Raw genomic sequence first — 20,754 nt, forward strand, 5'->3', positions numbered from 1 at the left:
TGGATCAATCAGCTTTTCTGCCGCATGCAATTCAGCCTTTTCCTGACACTCGTAATCAGGAGATGGTGCTCTCACAGAAAGGGAAGATCAATGGGGCTTTAAGTCAGCACCTGATTCACACCAGGATGAGTCTGATTTCCTTCCACTCTGATTAATGTTGTTCTTATCTACCATCATCTTCATGTACCCTGATTGTAAATGACTGGAATCATTGGTCCAATTGTCTTCTGTATGAGGTCACAGCCCTGGGCTCATGTGTGTTGTGTTGACCTTGGAGTGGCAGCTCAAAGGTATCTGAACAGGAGAATCAATGTCAGCGTAAGACAAAATGAGAGCAAGTGAGATAGAGACAGAGAGAGGGTGGGAGATAAACAGAGAGTGAAAGGTAGAGTGTGAGAGACAGACAGAGGGTAAGAGAGAGCGAGACAGAGGGGGAGATTCAGAGAGGGGGAGACACATACAGGGTGAGAGATAGACACAAAGGGTGAGAGTGAAAGATAGAGACAGAGAGAGGGAGCAAGAGACTGACCACGAGAGACAGAGTGAATTTCAAAACTTGAGATTGATATATTTTTGTTCAGTTAGGTTATGAAAGGATGTGGAACCAACCTGGGTAAATGTAGTTGAAATACAGATCAGTCATGATGTAATTGAATGGTGGACCAGGCTTGAGGGACTGAATGGCCTCATTACGCTCATGTGTTCCTCTATTTTACAGATTCACTGAGACTGATGCCCTGAGGCTCTCCTTGCAATATCAGGACCTTCTCTTTGTGACAGTTATGGAGCAAGGATAATCAGGGTGGTCTAGACAGGACAACAACCTCCCCATCATAGACACCAGGTATCGAGTGATACATCTGGAGAGATGGCACTCTCCTCGGGACAGGATCAAAATGGTCCTCAAGTTAGTCTGAGATAGAGAAAAAATAATCAGAAAGATTACAGATAACTCACCAGAAGATTTTTTAATTTAAACTTTTGACATTTCACATGATGCGGATGATTTAGATCCCGAAGGACAGGTTGATCTATTTGGACATGCTGGTGTTTGAGGAAGAGTAGCAGGAACAGTGAATGTAAAGGAACGTGGGTGGATTGAAACAATGACTGAGGATCCGGACACTGGGAACAGACCATGGATTTCTAGGTACAGCTTCATGAATAAAATTGCTCATCGTTCACTAACTACCAATAATTCACTAACTCAGAAATGTCCCTTCAATAAATGTGCTGGTTAAAGTCACACATTAATTAATCAATTCACAGATTTCATCATCTCAAGTCAATGTTTAGAAATAGATGCATTAGAACTTGAAACACAGATTGTGGCAGTCGACCAAATGTCTGGATCCCCGTCAGTAGACAGAATGTCTGGAGCTCCATCCATAGACAGAATGCCTGGATCCCCCTCCCTAGACAGAATGTCTGGTCCTCTGTCCGTGGACAGAATGTCTGGATCTCCATCAGTAGACAGAATGTCCGGATCCCCGTAGGTGGACCAAATGTCTGGACCTCCATCCACAGGCAGAATATTTGGACCTCCATCTACAGACAGAATGTCTTAGCCTCCGTCCGTAGACAGAATCTTTACACTTCCGTCCACAGACAGAATGTCTGCTGGGCCTCTCTCTGATCTCTCAAAGCAGTTGTCCTGACACAAAGTGGGAGATGGTGAAAAATTCTCCCACTCCCTGCACCAAGGAAGTGTCAGGTCCAAGTACATTGAGACACATTTCAAACTATTATCGTCAGATCCAGGTTAGCATCAATTTACTTCACATTCTATCATTGTACAGACCCATTCTCATTAAACAAAAGCCGACATCAGATCATGAACAGCGATGTATTCTCTGAAGGCAGCGTGAGTCTGGATCTGGGACAGGAAGTCACTGATGCTGAAGAATAATCCTGTAAATCAGTGGTTTTCAAACTGGGGTCTGTGAACCCCTGCCACTCCGTACAGATTTTCCAGGGGGTGTGTGGAGTAATGGGAATGGGATCCATTTCCAGCAAGACTTTGGGAAGTGATCACTGGGCCAGCACTGGGGCTGAGGCAGTTCTGGAAACAGACATGTAACCGGATTAGCGATGCCTTGGACTGACTGAGAATCTCGAGAGAGAAGACGGGAGACCCCAGACACACCAGGAATGGATTCACAGGACTGGGGCTGGGGGAGGTGAGGAAGGAGCCGCCACATCAGCCTTGTTCAGAGGCCTGGAATGATGATTACTCTCAGCTTCATTCACTGTGTACGGCAGCTGGATCCGGAATAAAGCCGCAGTCCCAGTTCCTGGCATGTCCTGATGGCAGGAATGCTGAACACCAGGCAGTGAGTCAGAGATATTCCAGTGCACACAGGCTGGGAAACAGCAGAGGGGGAGAAAAATACCCTGAAACACTCAGCAACTGTGCAGTGAGTAGGCAGGTGGTGGAGGGTTACACCTGAAACTTACAACAGGAGCCACAAAGCCAAATCCCACTCCAGGAAGAGCAGGCAGGTGTCATGTGGTGAAGTATTTAACAGGCAGGTTGCTGAACCTGTCAAGTTATCTTTCAGCTGAAGGGAGGATAAAAGTTTCCACATCATCAATCACATCAATGTACACTATACTGGACAGTCCTGGTAAACTTTCCTGTAACTCCCTTTAACAGGTCACTGATGAATTTTACATTCAGAAATGTAAATGTGAAAGGAGGTTATAGTATAATTTAGATGGGGAGGGGTCCGTGATTACTAATCCATTTAAAAAGGGGTCCTTCAACCAAAACACGTTGAGAACCACTGCTGTCGATTTGATGTAACTCTATGTACTCAATGTAATGCGGGGTCAGTGGTGGAGTTCCACAGCAGGAGTGATCTCAGAGTCACTGTCGGGATTGTGCCTCCCGTGGATGTTGCAGATTGTGTATTTTTAGTTATCCTGGTGTCGAACACTCACAAATCAATAAAACAGGGAATTCCTGGAAACACGCTTCTTTATCCGAGGATCAAATATTTGTTGTATAATTGTACCAGCAGTTAACAGGCTTCTGTCAGCTCCTCTGTCTGCTATTTTAATGACTTTAACCTGTTTCTTTGAAATGAATTTATTTAAAATGAGTTAATACCTGTCTTAAAATAGAACAGAGGCATTTAAAGGGAATGTGGATAAGCAGGATTGAGAAAGGAATAGAAGGATATGTTAATGGGATTAGAACAAGACGGATGGGAAGAGGCTGTGTGAGGCATTAACACTGACACAGACCAGTTGTGGTTGAATGGCCTGTTTCTGTGCTGTGAATCTATGTAAATCTATGTAAAAAGATTGGACTTGCAGGAAGAAGGCAGCCATATTTCCTGCCTGCCTTCAGGCCAATCAGTTTAACAGCATGTATTGGTTACTGTAGTGATATTGTGCTTGCTGCCTTCTATATGTGGGTTCATCCATTATGGAAGGTACAGCAGGTATGCAGCCAGAAGGCCCAACTTCAAATCCACAGACCAACAAGCTTACAGAATCACAGGTGCAATTTAGTCCAATCCTACATATTGGAAACTACCTTTTACATCCATCTATAAACAGATGCTGCATGTTCATCACAAACTGATTTATTTTTATGCTTTACAACAGGACACACCCTGGTGTCAGGTTTCTATGGATACCAGGATCTAGAAAATTCATTCAGGCAGAACAGTTTGTTCTGGTACTGCCTTACACGGATGTTACATTTTCTAATAGCGTTGTTCTCTCCAACAAAACCCCACAACACTGCAAGTGAAGTGAAAAATTACAGCACTTTACAGTTGGGCCTTCTAATTTGACAGATGATCATTTCACACAAACATGTTGAACCCTCCACAAGTTACCCTGATATGGAAATAGGGAAAAGAAATGAGACCATTTTTTGTTGAAAAACTGTTTAAAGCAATGAAGTGATTTCAGAGAGCAGTAGCTTCAATTCGGTGAAAGACGCCCTTTGGTCTGCCCGAAACTTGCTGGTCTTCCAGCGAAAAGAGTTGTCCACCACCGAATGTTGCAGACTGGCACATTCCAAGTTCCAGGACGACGTGCTGAGGGATGCACTAAAGCTTGGGGCAGCCGCAGCAAAGGCTCAATGGGGAAAGACCTCAGTGTAAGGTCCCCCCACCAAGCTGAACTGAGGGGCTGGATCCATGGAAAACCCCTCGAACTGTATTGGGAAAATTTTGTGCGCTGTAAATGTAAAAATGTATATGGCATGACAATGAAATGGAAAGGTTGTGAGGCAACTCATAATTGTATAGAAGGAAACTGATCACCTTTGCACTGTTTGTATTTTTTGACTTTTTGCTGGTTTAAACTGTTTGGGAATGTAATTTTTTGAGATTTTTATCAATAAAGTATATTTTGGAAAAAAAAAGTAGCTTCTTGAAAGCAAGGTTGGTTACCAGAGACAAGTGGATCATTTGGTAATTAACTCAAAAGGTTTTACCTGCTTCACTTCTTACATCCTTTACCTAAACCAGCACTGACTGGAGTTCCAATTTGTCAGTTTCCAAAATCCCAATGCTCTCTCCGTGATGCTGCAAATCATATTAAATTATTCAGACTTCTCATGAATTAATTCAATAACCAACACAAGAATCATCGGTTTAAAACTCATTTCAGAGTCTTAGAGTCATTTATTTATGACACTGACGGAGGCCATTCGGTCCATTGATTCCATACCAGCTCTCTATGGAGCAATGCAGTCAGTCCCACTCCCCGGCTCGATCCCTGTAACCTTGCAAGTCTATTTCTGTCAGGTGGCCATCCAACTTCCTCGTGAAGTCATTGATCATCTTCACTTTCACCACGCTTGTGGGCAGCGAGTTCCAGGTCATTACTTCCCACTATGTAAAAAAGTGCTTCCTCATATTTCCCCTGCCTCTTCTGCCCAAAACTTTCAATCTGTGTCCCCTAGCCCTTGTACCATTTGTTAATGGGAACAGGTTTTCCTTGTCTAACTTATCTACTGACTGTCATAACCTTGTACACTTCTATTAAATCTCCACCCAGCTTTTCCAAGTTCCAACTGTAACTAAAATCCTCCAGCCCTGGAACCATTGTGGTAAATCTCCTCTGCACACTCTCAAGGACCCTCACATACTTCCTAAAGTGCAGTGACCAGAACTGCATGCAGTAATCCATTTGGCCCCTAACCAGAGCTATATAAAGGTTTAGCATACCTTCCCTGCTTTTGTACTCACTGCCTTTATTTATAAAGCCTAAGATCCCATATGCTTTACCAACCACTCTCTCAATATGTCCTGTCACCTTCAAAGATCTATGCACATGTACCCCCAGGTCCCTCTGACCCTGCACACTCTTTAGAACTGTGCCATTAGGTATACATTGCCTCTCCCTATTCCTTCTGTCAAAATGCATCAACTCATACATAACAGTATTAAATTCCATCTGTCACCTCTCTGCCCATTCTGCTGGCCTATCTATGTTCTGTTGCAAACAGTTCATATCATCCTCACTGTTTGCCTCACCTCCAAGTTTGGTGTCATCGGCAAATTTTGAGATTCTACTCTATATTCCAAGATCCACATATTTTATACATAGCAAGAAAAGCATTGATCCCAGCACATTCCCCAATCCAAAAAGCAACCATCTGCGACAACTCACTGTTTTCGGCCCTGAAGCCTATTTTCTTTCCAATTGGACACTGACCCTCCTATTCCATGAGCCTCAATTTTGTTAACCAGCCTTTTATGTGGTGCCTTATCAAAGCCTTTCTTCAAATCCAATGGCGCAGTGGTTAGCACCGCAGCGTCACAGCTCCAGTGACCTGGGTTCAATTCTGGGTACTGCCTGTGCGGACTTTGCAAGTTCTCCCTGTGACCGCGTGGGTTTTCGCCGGGTGCCCTGGTTTCCTCCCACAGCCAAAGACTTGCAGGTTGATAGGTAAATTAGCCATTATAAATTGCCCCTAGTATAGGTAGGTGGGAGGGGAATTGAGGGGATGTGGTCGGAATATGGGATTAATGTAGGATTAGTGTAAATGGGTGGTTGATGGTTAGCACAGACTCGGTGGGCCAAAGGGCCTGTTTCAGTGCTGTATCTCTAAATAAAATAAATAAACAACATCCACTGCATTTCCTTCATCAACCTTCTCTGTTATTTCATCAAAAAATTCAATTAGATTAGTCAAGCATGATCTGCCTTTTACAAATCCATGCTGGTTATCCTTAATTAACTCAAACCACTCTAAGTGTCCATTGATATTTTCCCTGATTATCATTTCTGAATCCTTATCCAACACTGATGTTAAATTAACGGGCATGGAGTTGCTTGGACTGTCCTTACACCCTTTCTTGAATCAGGGTGTTATTTGCCACTCTCCAATCCCCTTATCCAGGGAAGATTGGAGGATTATGGCAAGCCCTTCCTGGAGGGAGTCTGGAGCGGTGGTGGACCTCTGAGGAACCAACTACCGGCGAGCCTATCAAGTGAGACCCAGGCGCGGGGCCTTCAATTACCTGGAGGGGAGTTGGAGAGGCAGCGGATCCTGTGAGGAACCACAATTCAGGAAGGATGAGAAGGTCATTGTGAGGGTACAGAGGAGATTAAGTTCAAGATTTACCAGTTTATAAGCAAATGCAGAGGCAAGGAAAGGTGCAGGGCAGATCAAATAATAGGAAGCTGTGTTTGGTTGGAAGGCAGGAGTGATTAAATGACAGAAGAGATGATGGTGCAAGGCAAAAGTGGGAGCAAACAACATTTAGAAGGCATAGATACCAGGAGTGAGACTTAAACCCAGGCAGACACATGTCTACTGGATTTTAAGTCCAACACCTTAACCACTCAGCCATCCTGATGCAGTAGCCAAATCCAACAAAATAAAATTTAATGTGATTCAGGTGCCATCTGGCCTTTTACAATCTACAATTATGACTCATCTCCCACTCTAAATTGGACCCTTCATGATCTTATAAACCTCAATCAGATCACCCCTCAGTCTAGGTTTCTCTCAGTTGTGGGATCCCAACTCTTTTAGTCTAACTTGATAACGAAGATGTCTTATACTGGGAATTAGTCTAATGTCTGTCCTCTGTACCCTTTCCAAGGCCTCAATATCACCCATCATGTGAGGAGACCAGGACTGGACACGATATTCCATGTGAGGCCTGACCAAGGTTTCATAAAAGGACAAATTCGGGACATCTCAGATACTGAAGGAGTCCGTGTCCAGAAGCAGCAAGACCTGGACAACATTCAGGCTTGGGCTGCTAAGTGGCAAGTAACATTCACACCACATAAGTACCAGGCAATGACCATCTCCAACAAGAGAGAATGTAACCATCTCCCTTTGACGTTCAACAGCATTACCATCGCTGAATCCCCCCACCATCAACATCCTGGGGGTTACCATTGACAGAAGCTTACTGGACCATCCATATAAATATTGTGGCACCAAGGGTAAATCAGAGGCTGGGAATTCTTGGAATTCTGCAATCAGTCACGCAGCTCTAGGCACTTGGTGAAAAGCTCATCAGGAGAGCTGGTGCAATGGACTGATCAGGTGTGCAGAAAAGTGGCAAATGGAGTTCAACTCGGAGAAGTGTGAAGTGATGCATTTGGGGAGGTCAAGCTGTCAAAGGAATACACTATTAGTGGGAGAATACTGAGAGCTGTAGAGGAAGTGAGGGACCTTGAAGTGAATGTCCACAAATCCCTGAAAGTAGCAGGACAGGTTGATAAGTTGGTTGAGAACGCTTATGGAATCCTTTCCTTTATTAGCCGAGGTATAGAATATAAGAGCAGGGAGGTTATGCTGGAACTGGATGAATCTTTAGTTAAGCGCCAGCTTGAGTTCTGTGTGCAGTTCTGGTCACCTCATTACAGAAAGGATGTAATTGCACTGAAGAGGATACAAAGGAGATTTACGAGGATGTTGCCAGGACTGGAAAAATGCAGCAATGAAGAAAAATTGGAAACCATAGAAACCATAGAAAAATTACGGCACAGAAGGAGGCCATTCAGCCCATTGTGTCCGTGCAGGCTGAAAAAAAACTAGCCGCCCAATCTAATCCCACCTTCCAAAACCTGGTCCATAGCCTTGCCGGTTACAGCACTTCAGGTGCATGTCCAGGTACCTTTTAAAAGAATTGAGGGTTTCTGCCGACACCACCATTCCTGGCAGTGAATTCCAGACACCCAGCACCCTCTGGGTGAAAAACTTTCTCCTCATGTCCCCTCTAATCCTTCTGCCAATCACCTTAAATCTGTGCCCCCTGGTAATTGACCTCTCCGCTAGGGGAAATAGGTCCTTCCTGTCTATTCTATCTGGGGCCCTCATAATTTTTTGCACCTCTATTAAGTCAACCCTCAGCCTCCTCTGTTCTAAGGAAAACAACCGTAGCCTATCCAATCTTTCCTCATAGCTACAACTTTTGAGTCCTGGCAACATTCTGGTAAATCTCCTCTGCACTCTCTCCAGTGCAATTATGTCCTTTCTGTAATGTGGTGACCAGAACTGTATGCAATTCTCCAACTGTGGCAGAACCAGCATTTTATGCAGTTCCAGCATTACATCCCTGCTTTTGAATTTTGATTGAAATTTGATTGAAATGTACAAAATTGTGAGGGGCCTGGATAGAGTGGATGGGAAGGGCTTATTTACCTTATCAGAGAGGTCAGTGACTAGGGGGTCATCGAATTAAAGTGATTAGTAGAATGATTAGAGGGGAGATGAGGAAACGTGTTTTCACCCAGAGGGTGCGAGGAGTCTGGAAATGAGTGCCTGCAAGGGTAGTTGAGGCAGAAACCCCCTACTCATTTAAAAGGTGTCTGGATGTGCACCTCGAGTGCCTGAACCTGCAGGGCTACGGACCAAATGTTGGACAATGGGATGAGGCTGGGTGACTCATTTTTTGACTGGTGCAGAGACGATGGAATAAGCAGCCTCTTTCTGTGCCGTCGACTTTCTATGATCCTATGCAGACACGATGGGCCGAATGGCCTGCTTCTGCACTGTAACAATTCTGTGATTCTTGACTCTCCGAAACTTGTCCATCTACAAGGCAGAAGTCAGGATGAGTGCAGCTCCAACAGCACTCTAGATGCTCAACATCATTCAGGACAAAGCAGCCCACTTGATTGTCACCCCATCCACCACTTCCATTCTCTCCCTCCGTCACTGACACACGGTGGCAGCAGTGTGTACCATCTACAAGATGCACTGCTGCAACCCGCCAAGGCTCCTTTGACAGCACCTTCCAAACCCAAGACCTCCACCACCTTGAAGGACAAGGGCTGCAGATTCATGGAAACACCACCATCTGCAAATTCACCTCCAAGTCACCCACCATCTGATCTGCAAATATATCGCTGTTCATTCACTGATGTTGGGTCAAAATCCTGGATCTCCCTTCCTAACAGCTCTGTGGGTGTACCTACACCACATGGAGTGCAGCAATTCAAGAAGGCAGCTCACCGCCACCTTGTCAAGGACAAATGGGGATGGGTAACAAATTCTGGCCTTCCCAGCGTCACTCACAACCCATGCAAGAATATGCCTCATCTTATACTCAATTGTCCTCTGAATGCAGCCCAACCCCCCTATTTGCTCCAGCTATCACTTCACAGCATTGCTGCTGTAACTTTAGAGATCTGTGCACTAGAACATCCAGATCTCTGCTCAAAATTATTTTCTTTCTCCACCTGCTTTAATGTTTTTCCCTGAAGGGTGTATGAATGTTGAGCATTCGCCCTGTCCACATGAATAACACTGCACTTACCCAAATTAAACATCATTTACCAGTCATGAACCCAATCTCCCAACACATTAAGATCAGCCTGAAACAGTCGAGCATCGTCTACAGTCTGAACACTCGCACAGATCTTCAAATCATCTGTAAATTTACAGATGGTGCCCCCTACACCTACATCCAGATCATTAATAGAAATAGTAAAGAGCAACAGTCCCAACACCGATCCCTGTGGGACACCACTGGTAACTGGTCTCCAAACAGATCCAGATCCATCTGTAACTACCTTCTGACTACGTCCTGCCAGTCAGTTCCCAATCCAGCTCAATATATTACCACTGATACCAGGGACTTTAATCTTGTAGAGAAGCCTCTTGTGTGGAACCTTATCAAAATCTTTTGGATGAGATCAGCTAATTGAACACAGGCCGGATATTCGGCCTAGTCCTGTCCTGCTCTGTGTGTGGGTCTCAGGACTACACAAGGTGAGATCAGTTCACTGAGCACAGGCCCTTCCTGCTCTATATGGTGCTCAGTACCTCATCAAATGAGAATAACTAACAAAGAACAAAGAAAATTACAGCACAGGAACAGGCCCTTCGGCCCTCCAAGCCTGCGCCGATCCAGATCCTCTATCTAAACATGTCGCCTATTTTCTAAGGGTCTGTATCTCTTTGCTTCCAGCCCATTCATGTATCTGTCTGGATACATCATAAAAGACGCTATCGTGCCCGCGTCTACCACCTCCGCTGGCAACACACCACAGGCCATGGAGCCTCGGCCCATCCTCCCCTGATTGTGGTTCAGTGCCAACCAGGTCAGATCAGCTAATTCAGCACAGGCCGGAGATGGAAGCTGGGCCTTTCCTGCTCTGGGGACTCCGGACCATACCAGGAGTGACGAAGTAAAATACCACAGGCCGGGGATGGAGCCTGTGATTTCTCTGTTCTGTGTGGGGCTCTGTTCAACACCGTTTGAGATGAACTATCATCCCTCAGGCAGAGGAAGGAGCCTGGGCCCAGTCTGTTCTGTGTGGCTCCTACCACACTGGGTGGGATCAGTTAACTCAACACAGGCCATGAATACAACCAAGCCCTTTCCTGCTCCGTGTGGCTCAGTATCACACCAGGTGGCATCAGTTAACACAGCACAGACTGGGGCTGGAGCCTGGGCCTGTCCTGCCCTGTGGACTCAGTAACACAATCTGTGAGATGAACCTTTTTAGAAAGACTTTAGTGTATTTAACTCTGTCCAACACTGTGAGGCAGCTTTCTGTGTTTATAAAAAGTGTAATTTATTGACTGGTCTCTTGGATAAAACAGGGTAACAGACAGAGGTCTGTGTGCAGAGGGTTTGGGGGTGAGCTCTAATTCCTAACCCTTTCTGGATTGTGAGGAATAAAGAATGAATGAGAGAGAGAGAATGTGGGAGAAGGGATGATGGAAGAATTTGTCCGTGAACCTGATTAAAAGTGGCTCAAACGCAAGATAATATTAAGATATCAAGAGCAGAACATTAACATAATCTGAGTTCCGCGATCTGGTCGGGTCCCATTCCCCTGAAGTGAGGAATGAACGGGTGAGGAAATTCCACCTGGAGTTATATTTGTCTCCAATGAAGATGAGTTCACAGTGAGGATGGAATAGCTCAGTTGGGAGAACACTAGATTGAAGAACCAGGATACAATCCCTGGTTTCATCAGTTTTAATTTGGTGTCTCCTTCATTTTAAGTAGAGAGAATCAGAGGGGAGATTTTCCACTCTTGATCCCATGGGCTGAATTTTAAACTAACGGTGCGGCTCTCGGCAGAGGCACCGGAAGCAGGTGTCGTCACCACACGAGTGAAATGTGGCCGGCCGACCCCGATCACGGAGCAGCCGACCAATTAATGAAGGGGAGACGTGGGGCCCGTGTAATCAAGGACCAGAGGCAGGGAACGAGGTACCGATGGCACCGACATCTGACACAACGGCAGGTGCTGGCACCATATTAAAAGGGCTGCCAGCCCTGCATTCACTGCTGCCTGGTTTAAAGGAGTGTCTTCCTGAGAGCCCTCTGCTGTCCCAGGACCCGTTCTGCTGCCTCTGCTGCCTGATGGGTAAGGAGCTGAACACGAACCTGCAGCGTCCATGACTGAAAGAAGACACCAGGTGGCCCCATGGTTTAGCGATGTCTCCCTGCATGTTCTCCTTCAGGCTGCAAGGGAAAGGCGGGAAATCCTCTTCCCCAGGGGCAGGAGGAGGAGACCTGCCCACCTGGCCAAGCAAGGTTGGCTAGAGGTATTGGGGGAGGTCAGCAGCTGTGGGTTCACCCCCAGGACATGGATCCAGTGCAGCAAGTGGGTCAATGACCTGATCCGGGCTGCTCAGGTGAGAACTCCAAACACTTTGGACCCTTTGGACATTGCATGTGGCAGAGTGAGAGGGAGTGTTTGGTGGAAAGGGAGTGACCACCCAGTCATGTGTATTGGGGAAGGGCAGCAGGACATGCTGCCTGAGGCTTGGCTGCATTTCAGTGAGAGGCGCACGTCAGTCATTGCATAACCTCACACAGTCCCTCGAGAGGGGCCGCATGCAGGAGACTTATGTGTGTCCCCATCATGGACTGCTGGACTATCACCATCAGAGATGTAGGGCTTGTCCCCGCTGGGAGACTAATTTTGTTCATCATTGTGTCTGCAGGAGAGGACAGCCCACAATTGGAAAGAGCGTGTCAAGACTGGCGGTGGAGTGCCTTATCTCCAATGTCCTCATTCCGATGGAGGAGGAGGCCATGGAACTGGCTGGGCAGCAAGGCAGCTGCTCCATAGCTGATGGAGAGACAGGGACACCTACCCAAGAGAGTGAGTGAGCATCTCCTGGGGCACAAGGGAGAATCTGCTGCAAAGGAGCCACACTGCTCATCTGTTCACCACTGCATCAATGGAGCTGCACAGTAGGGGTGGTTGGAATGTCCCGATGGGAAGACCCTAACCCTTCAATGTCCCTGTTTTCACATGCAGGCCCGGATGAATGACAAGAGCGAAGAGCTGGAGAGACTGGGGGACAGCCGGACACCTCTGAGGAGGAGGAGGGAGCCTCAGAGGGTGCACCGTCACATCATTCCCCCGCATCCTCCACCAGCACAGAAACTCTTACACGGTGGGTATCCGATCGCGGTTAGATTCGAGCTCACAAGCTGGTGAGCACATCACAGACAGGCCCGGGCAGCTGACGGAGGCTGTGACAGCCGAGGCCACTGACAGAGGGAGGACTGTGGGATGCCAGGCCCATGCTGAGTCCTAGGCTGATGACGTGCCTCTGGTGTCACCGGTAGCACTGGAAATGCTGCAGCTGCAGCGAGAGGTCAGGCAACATCTGGCAGAGATGCCAAAGGCTATGTGTACTCAAGCAAGGATGATGGAGGAGTCCATCCAGGCCTTGGGTGCTGCACTGTCTCTGATGGGGGTGTGTCTGGCTTCCTCCATTGAGAGATTGGTGACTGTCATGGAGAGCCAGATCCAGCCGACCAATCAGTGGCTGCCGGAGATGTTCGCAGACCTGCACTCCATCACTTTGTCCATGAGCTCCATCCAGTGGTGACAAGGTGAGAGGGGGGACGAGGCACCTGAACACTCCACCAGGTCCACGTCCCTCTCAGGTCAGCAGGGAGGTACAAGTGTGTCTTATAAGGTGGAGGAGCAGCTGGCTGCTACATCTGGGGTCTCCTCTCAGGGTGCTCCTGGTGTGGACAGTAGCTCCAAAGCCCCTCTGCCAGTGACACCAGTGATGCCAGCACCTCCATCATCCTCGATGACAGAGGGGGTCCCTGTACCTGTGCAGGAGGAACTCAGTGTGCCAGGGCCCTCCAGGCCTCAGGCAGTGAGAGGACAGCCGCCAATGTCATCCCAAGCCATGGGGCAGCAAGGTCAGCAGCCTGTCTCCACCTCAGCTGACAGAGCAGGGGGAAAACCATGTAGGAGCACCCGGAAAAGATTTCAGAAGAGCACCTAGATTCACTTTGGGATTCACGGGTGAATGTATATTCCAGATGGATGGGGTTGCGTTTGATGTCATATGGAATAAAGAAATGTTGTTCTCTCACTATGTCTCCTTCCTAGTGTTGATGCCCTTTGGGACTCCATTTAAATACTTCGTCCCAAGGGGCTGGAAGTGAGGGACCAAGCCCCGAGCTCACAAAGCTTCGGCCTTTCCACTGTGCGATGTGTACCTGGGCGCTGCAGTACAGAAGGAAGGAGGTGACAACAGGGCTGCTGAAAGCTAAGGCTTTATTGCTGTGGTTCCAGAAGGGGAGGTGGTGGCGTCGTGGTAATGTCACTGGACTAATAATCCAGAGGCTCAGGCTAATGCTTTGGGGACATGGGTTCGAATCCCACCATGGCAGATGGTGAAATTTGAATTCAATTAATAAAAAATCTGGAATTAAAAGCCATTCTAATGGTGACCATGAAACCATTGTCAATTGTTGTAAAAACCCATCTAGTTCACTAATGCCCTTCGGGAAGGAAACCTGCCATCCTTCCCTGGTCTGGCCTATATGTGACTCCAGACCCACAGCAATGTGGTTGACTCTTAAATGCCCTCTGAAATGGCCTAGCAAGCCACTCAGTTCAAGGACAATTAGGGATGGGCAATAAATGCTGACCTAGCCAGCGATGCCCACATCCCACGAACGAATAAAAAAAAATGAATTTTTAAAAAAGGGGGTAAGGCTCAAGGGAAACGTGCATGTATAAGGGTGTCTCGTGTCTCTCTTGGTGGCTTTCCTGCTGTGCCTGAGGCCCTTCATCTGGCATTGCCTGGCATCCTCCGCATCCTCATCATCAGAGGAGGCATTGCACTCCATGATATCCTCACTGGTCAACACCTCACCCCTCTGTAGTGCCAGATTGTGCAGTGCACAGCAAACCACCATGATACGTGAGACCCTCGCTAGGGCATACTGAAGGGATCCACTGGATTGCTCTCGGCACCTGAATCTCATCTTCAAGAAACCAATGGCATCCTCGATGGTCGCTCGGGTGGCAGGTGTTGTACCTCTCCTCTGCATCTGTGCGTGGGTTCCTCACAGGCGTCAGTAGCCATGTCCTCAGTGGGTAGTCCTTGTCCCAAGGATCCATCTCTGAAGGCACATGGGGGTGGGGGCACGGAAAAGTTCTGTCACCTGGGACTGCCTTGCTATACAGGTGTTGTGGCTGCTTCCTGGGAATCATGCATACGCCTTTATGATACATTTGCGGTGGTCGCAGACCAGTTGCATACTGAGCAAGTGGAAACCCTTCCTGTTGAAGGCTGCTGGCTGGTCTGCAGAAGCCTTGATGGCCAAGTATGTACAGTCAATGACACCCTACACCTGGGGGAATCCAGTGATGGTCCCGAATCCTATAGCCCTCTCAGCTTGACTGTTTGGATCAAAGCACACATAGTCGCCGGCCCTCCTGAACAGGACATTGGTGATGTTGATGTACTGATTCACCACAGACTGTGAGGTTCTGCACCTATCTCCAGTGGATCCCTGCAACGATCTGGTGGTGTAGGAGTTCAGTGGCACAGGGACACTGGCATCAGATGCCCACCAAGACCCATGGGGCCAACTGCACCATGGCAGAGAGATCAGTGACGACCTCCATGGAGAGGTGCAGTCTGCGGAGACACTGTCACTCGGACATTTGCAGGTAGTTGAACCTCGGCTGATGTGTTCCTCTGCCTCCTTCTCCAGCCTTTTGTTCAAGGCTGGCCCTCCTGTGGGCCCCCAAGCTGCTGTGGTGCCTGCATCTCCCTCCCTCTCTCTCATAGAGTCATACAGCACTGAAACAGGCCCTTCAGCCCACCGAGTCTGTGCTGACCAACAACCACCCATTTATATAATCCTACATTAATCCCATATTTCCTACCACATCCCCACCATTCTCCTCCCACCCACCTACACTAGGGGCACTTTACAATGGCCAATTTACCTATCAACCTGCAAGTTTCTGGCTGTGGGAGAAAACCAGAGCACCTAGCGGAAACCCACGCGGTCACAGAGAGAACTTGCAAAGTCTGCACAGGCAGTGCCCAGAACTGAACCCGGGTTGCGGAAGTGCAGAAAGTTTTAGTTTAGACATGCATCAAGATCGAGCAGGCTTGGAGGGCCAAATGTCCTGTTCCTGTGCTGTACTGTTCTTTGTTCTTTGTCAGGCTGCGGTGCTAACCACTATGCAGCCCCTGTACCTCCTCAATGGGAGCCTCGAATCCAGGGTGAATGAGGCCCATGACAGGTTAGCCTTCCCTGAGTGCAAGGCCTTGACAGTAAACAACACCCAGCCACCTTTACCTCACTTGTCACCCTCAATGAGGTGGCACTGCCCCAATGGCACCCTGGTGTGGCTCCGCCTGCAGAGCTGCCACCTTAGCCCCCAATCCTGACAGTGTTTCCCGATGCCCTTTCCCCCTCCACCCTTGCTGCCAAGTGATGCTACCTCACCCAATGGCTTCCTCGTGAAGCCAACACTCAGCTCCCACTTCCCAGTCACCTCCTTTAACCAGGCGAGGCTGTGAAGCCCCGAGGTTCCCATGTGCCATTGTTCAATTGGACCCAGTGAATAAAACTGCTGACAATCAGATTTAAACACCTGAAACACCTTCTCGCCATGTGGATGTGTGAAGTCCGCCCTCCATGTCAGCCGCCGACAAAAAGATCCGGTCCGATGTCTTCTGTCCCTAGTTCAGAACAGATTTGACAGAGTTAGAATCATAGAATGTAACTTTTATTCTGGATGAGTGAGAGGAATACATCACACTTTGGGGCTTTTGTAAGAGGATTTATTGATAAACCTGGGATTTGAGAGGAAGCTGGTTCATGGTTTACAGAACAAATTCAGCCCCTGGGGTGGAGCCAACAGCTGCACCGTCCAATAACAGACAGGACGGGGACACTGTCTCAGGCCCAGTGAGCTCAGTCGATGAAAGCATGAAACTCTGAATCTCAAGCTTTTGCGTTTGAGCCCCATGGTGGGTGTTTATTTTTCCTGTTTCGGCTGATTTTACAGGCATTCTCCAGCTCTGAATTCCTCGGCAGTGAATTCAAGGAGTGTTTGAAATGAGATTCAACAGCATTATCTGAAAGTCTGTCCTTGATTCAGGACTCTTACCTCTCTCCAGCATCTCACTGCTAAAGATTGAACTTTATCTCATTTCATTCTCAGCTGGGGGTCAGTGTGGATCAGTGGGACTTCTGACTGTCTCTCCCTTCACAATCTATCAGTGTTGAGAAAGTAATGGGGAATATTACTCACATGTTGTAATGTTTCATAAACACTTGAGTGTATTTCACGCTGTGTCTAACAGTGTGAGGTCCCCCCTAGTGTGTCAACTTCCTATGTTTACCAACACTTCAGCACAACATTCACATAATGTGAGCTCTGAGATCTGTTCAGATCCCATTCCCAAGAGTTGGAAAGTGGGATTGGGCTGGATCGCTCTTTTTCAGCTGGCACAGACACGATTGCTATATGGTCTTCTTCTGTGCCATAAATTTTCTCCATTTTCTATGTTCTATAAAGTGAGGTGTGATTGGGAGGGGCAATTCCACCAGGGTTATATTTTCTTCCAAAACAATGGTGGCACAGTGGCGCAGTGGTTAGCACTGCAGCCTCACAGCTCCAGCGACTCGGGTTCAGTTCTGGGCACTATCTGTGTAGAGTTTGTAAGCCACACAGTCTGTGGCTGTGTGGGTTTCCGCCGGGTGCTCTGGTTTCCTCCCACAGCCAAAGACTTGCAGGTTGATAGGTAAAATTGGCCATTGTAAATTGCCCCTAGTGTAGGTAGGTGGTATGAGAATGGTGGGGATGTGGTAGAGAATATGGGGCTAATGTAGGATTAGTATAAATGGGTGGTTGTTGGTTGGCACAGACTCGGTGGGCCGAAGGGCCTGTTTCAGTGCTGTATCTCTAAATAAATAAATAAATGACACAAAGGATACTTCACTGTGAGACTGAAATAGCTCAGTTGGGAGAGTGTTAGAATGAAGATCTCTGGTTCAGTCTGGAGTTCCGTCAGTTCTCCTTTATTCTGCATAGGCCTTTGGTTTCGATCCTCGAGCTGCACAATTTTTACTGAAATTATTTACCCAGCATTGAAGGATTGGATTGGACTGGAATAGAGAGACATCAAGGATGGGAAATATTTATATCTTCTGTATTTAGCTTATTCACTACAGAGTGTTTCCTGACAACACAGAGCATGTGCAGAGCGATCGTCGACATCATCAGTGCATCCAAACATTTGTCAGCTTGCCAGTATGAATCTGCGCATGCGTGCACCGACGTCACCACGCACCGACACAAGAAGGAATGACGTCCAAACATTGCCTCACCCCTCAGTGGCTGTGATCGTCATTTCCATTCCCCACAAAATACCCTGCTTCGGCCGCTCACTCCCGGCCTCGCTGCTTCTGTCCCCTGGACCGCTGCCATCCCACCTCCACCTCAGCTTAGCTTATTCACTATCTCATTCCGTCCTTTCCCCCAGCTTTTGACTCTCTCGGGGCCTGGTGAACATTTGATTTGATGCAATTGTCCTAAACTGAAGCCTTTCCACATCTCTGGGCGGTCAGATACACTCTGTCTGTTTGTTCCTGCTTGTGACCATTAACGGGAACAGCCGCATATTCAACCTTTATCAGCAAACGGAAGATGATTAAAATGTATTCTGGATTACTCCAGCTCAGTGACAAAGATGCAATGGATGTTATTCAAAATAAGTTCTCTGACATTCTGTGTGCATCTAAAAGTTGGATTTGAAGTGTTAGGAAAACATGTCAAAGTAATAACCGAACATCTGCCAGCACTTACGGCGTTCAAATCCACAGCCTCGGTGTTATTAACACTGCGTTCTCGTCAACTGAACTAAGGAGCTGTGCAGACGGAGCCGGGTGTGGGATGAGCCCCACTCTGGGTCGTTTGTGTTTTACTTCGCACACTTGCTGACAGAGTTATTGTATAAACAATGGAGATAGCACATCCCTGAAACATTGTTCCGATAGAAAACTGAGAAATAAGAACTGAGCGTGGAAATTGAACGGATCTAGAAATAAGAACTTTAATCTATTAAAGTCGATTTTGAAATTGAACAATACACGAACAGTTCCGAAAGGTCACTGACCCGAAACATTAACTCTGCTTCTCTTTCAACAGATGCTGCCAGACCTACTGAGTGGTTCCAGCATTTCTTGTTTTTATCCCAACAGAGCGAACTCTCTTCTGATATAAAATCCAGCAGCTTGAGCTGCTGTAAAACTTCACTGAGCCTGACGTGATTTGAACACGCAACCTTCTGATGTGGAGTTAGACGCGCTACCGTTGCGCCACAAGCTCACAAACAAAGATCTGTGTCCCATTCTTGATAGAATCACTTCTTGTTTCGATTCAGTGAATTGCAATTTAATTCAATCCTCATCTGCTCTCCACTCTGTCAGTTCAATACTTTATTCAAACTGATACTTGGAGTTCTGTTTTACAGGGTGTCTTCTGTTTAAGTATTTACTGGACTCACTACTCTGATTAATCAGACTTTTTGCTGCTAACTGCTGCTTGATACAAAGTGCCCATGAGTTCAGGAATTTCTCCTGGGGAACTGAGTCGGATTTGGCTCAACCATTAAATCCACAAAGTTATCGTCACTGCTGCTGTGCAGGATTTAAAGGAAGGGATTGACCCAAAATGGTTTTAAATGATTACTGACAAATCAGGGCAAAAGGCAGGGCTGACTCCTGTCCAAAATACTGATCAAAACTTTCAGTTTTAAGGAGGTGATGGAGTGTTACAGGTGGAGGAGTTTAGGCAGGAATTCCAGAACACCATGCTTATATAAATATTGCATCATTTTCTCATGTACCTGCTATTGGACCAGAGGATTTTCCAAAATTTTACATCAACATAAATAAGGTTATTAGAAGCAAGTAAAATATCATTAAAATGGTCCAACATGTTCTGGATTGTTTTCTCTAATACCAGCTGTACAATCACCACAAATTTAATGTAGCTTCACACGGTGGGATTGCGTGTTCCAGTTCTATAAATGCACTTTGAACCCAATAACTTGATTTATTTCTAATGGGTTGGCTGGAGGTACATGATCATCTAAATATTTAAGAATTTTATGTGAAATGAATGCAAGGAAAAGCATTAGGGTGTGATTTACTGGATAACAGCGGAGCTGGCAATGTTTGGGAAATACTTGCTTGCAGCCAAAGCACACATTGACAATTTGGAACTGTGTGACAATGAATCCTAAATGAGGAAACTAGACTCTGCCTCTGTCACCAGGTGGGCTTAAAACACCAACACTACAGGTAATAGCTGAACACACTAACCGATTGTATGACAGAGTTAGTCGCTATCATTAAGTACCCTGAGCCAGGGTGGCAACGAACAGATCTCTTCCCCGCTCCACACGATTTCCGACATGTTCGCTGTACCTTCTACTGTGAAAACAGACACAAAATATTTGTGTAAACTCTCTACCATTTTCTTTCTCCCCACAATAAATTTCTTGTCTCTGCATCGAAGGAATCTGTTTGTTATTGTTGAGCTTTTTGTATACTAGTAAAACCTTTTATAACTTGTTTCTTGACTGTTTACTCTCAGATTCCATTTTCTCCCTCTTTATCAATTTCCTACTCCTCATTTGGTGTTTTTTTAAATCCTCCCAATTCTTAATATTAATATTAACTTGGCATCAGGTGGCAGGACTGTATCTCCAACGCAGAAGTCCTCAAGGCAGCCAACATTAACAACAACAACAAACAAGAACAAAGAACAGTACAGCACAGGAACAGGCCATTCGGCCCTCCAAGCCTGCGCTGATCTTGATGCCTGCCTAAACTAACACCTTCTGCACTTCCGGGGCCCATATCCCTCAATTCCCTTCCTATTCATATATTTGCCAAGATGTCTCTTAAACGTCGCTATCGTATCTGCTTCCACCACCTCCCCTGGCAGCAAGTTCCAGGCACTCACCACCCTCTGTGTAAAAAACTTGCCTCGCACATC

General features: G+C 46.8%; 1 non-coding gene across 1 annotated transcript; it reads right to left on the reverse strand.

The window, feature by feature from the left end:
• Nucleotides 1-19,005: 19,005 nt before the first annotated feature.
• Nucleotides 19,006-19,077, reverse strand: trnaw-cca (transfer RNA tryptophan (anticodon CCA)). Its single transcript has one exon. It is a non-coding gene; the product is annotated as a tRNA-Trp (tRNA).
• Nucleotides 19,078-20,754: the final 1,677 nt, after the last annotated feature.

Source organism: Heterodontus francisci, unplaced genomic scaffold (genome assembly GCF_036365525.1).
Source record: "Heterodontus francisci isolate sHetFra1 unplaced genomic scaffold, sHetFra1.hap1 HAP1_SCAFFOLD_121, whole genome shotgun sequence".
Classification (NCBI taxonomy): Eukaryota; Metazoa; Chordata; class Chondrichthyes; order Heterodontiformes; family Heterodontidae; genus Heterodontus; species Heterodontus francisci.